Here is a 2,015-nt window from a genome sequence, read left to right as displayed (position 1 = left end):
TGTTACTGGTCTGTTCTTATGTTAGGGGTAGAATACTCACAGTGATGGATTATTGCTCTGGAGATAGATACGGACCACCATTACGACCACCTTTCTAATATTGTGTAGGTCCTCTTTGTGCCTCATCAGAGAATGGACATGGGCCTTCTGAGGGTGTCCTGTGGTGTCTGGCAACAGAATGTTGTTAGTGGGGGCCTTTGGGTCCTATGGGTTGAGGGGAGGGGCCTCTGTGGATCATCCCACAGATACTTGATCAGTTTGGGATCTAGTGAATTTGGAGGCCAGGTCAACACCTTGTGCTGTTTTTCATGTTTTTTTTAGTTGTTCCTAAACCGTTTTAGTGTGCGTGTCTTTGTCAAGAAGCTAACTCAGTCGTGATAGAACTGCTATTGTGACTGAGTTTTATGTCCAAAGAGATTTGTTTATTCAGATTACAGTAACTTTATGAGGACTCGGTGTACCCACTAAACATTTCTACAATTAATATTTTGAGTGACAACTTAATCCATTCTTTTTTTTTTGTCATTATCAATCTCTCATGTATCATGCTCCATCTATACCTTGGTCTCTTGTTTGTATCATGTTTAGATGCTGCATGTAAGCTCTAATCAGATGTATGGATCATCTTGTTCCTCCTGCTCATATGATCTGGGTTTTCACTCAAGGTCGAGTTTTTCTTGCCATTCTCGCCTTAGTGCTTGATCTGGAACTTTCAGGCTCTGGGTTTCTGTAAAGCATCTTGAGATAATCTGTACTGCTATTCACGCTATACAAATATAATGAAATTTAAATGAACATTACATTATGATGATGATTATACCGACGCTGCAGGACATTTGCGTGCTTAAATAAACGTGCTTTAAAACAGCTTGAGCACTTACTGTATGCAGCACACTAAGCTGTGGCGGTCGTTTTCCGCCACACTACAGCAATACTGGTTCACCCCGCGAAGGCCCTCCAGCTGATGACATGACAGGCCTGTGGCTAAACATGTGGCTCACTGAAGGAAGGAAAAAAAAAAAAAAAGAAAGAAAGAAAAGAGGCCAAAGGAGGCAGACGCAATTGCAGCAGACAGGCTGTCAACTGACAGCACAGCACTGGCACAGACAGGCGTGAAGGAATGGACAAGCAGTTGTAAGTTGCCAATAGAGGTTCATCGCAGGTCAACGACGGACAGCGTTAATGCAAACCAGCGCGGTGTTGGACAGGCAGCTCGTCAGCCCGTGCCTAAGTTATTTGACTGTGTGCAGCGGTTTGGGTTATTATTTTCTAATCCTGCGACGACTCAATACTTCAATTACCTCAATGAGGGAAGATCATTTGAAAGTAAAGAGCTAAATTTATTGATTGGAGTTTGTGAGGATGGATGTTTTGGCAGACAGACTCAAACGAGAAGTGGCATCACTGAGCTGAGTCCCAGATGAGTCTGGATGCTGGAGGCGGTGGAGCTGATGGGATGATCGAGGCTTGGGTTTGAGATGCCCTGGACAAACGGGATGAGGTGGAGACGAGGAAGAAGAAGAGGAGGAGGAGGAGGAGGAGGGGGGCTGCACAACAGACGGTATGAAGTGACAGAGCTGGAAGGAGTATCAAGAACACTTGGGACAGACTGACTTGGAGATGGATCGGTGGACAACAGTAGTGATGTTGAAACTGAGAATGACGAGATTTTGAACAGATCGTCATTATTGAATTTTCGCCCAAACATTACACACAACGATACAAACCTCAGGTCATAGACGGAAAAAAACAACATCTTTTTAACCAAGGGTTCACTCCATATACTGGACTCCCGTTCACTGTCGCCTACATTTCATTGCAGGATTTCTGTGTCATTCGTTAGGTGTTTTAGTTTTTGTGACCTATAAGGTGTACCATCTTCGAAATTATTCCAAAATCTCCTTGATTTATTAAACCAATGAATAACATCACTGCACAGACATTTAATACACAAATATACCTGAAAAAAAAAAAAAAAAAAAAAAAACTAAAACAAAGACCAAAGTTGCCAACTT

This window comes from Chelon labrosus (assembly GCF_963514085.1).
Source record: "Chelon labrosus genome assembly, chromosome: 17".
NCBI classification, from domain to species: Eukaryota; Metazoa; Chordata; class Actinopteri; order Mugiliformes; family Mugilidae; genus Chelon; species Chelon labrosus.
The sequence above is the reverse complement of the archived record's forward strand: the minus strand, read 5'-3'. Positions refer to the sequence as shown.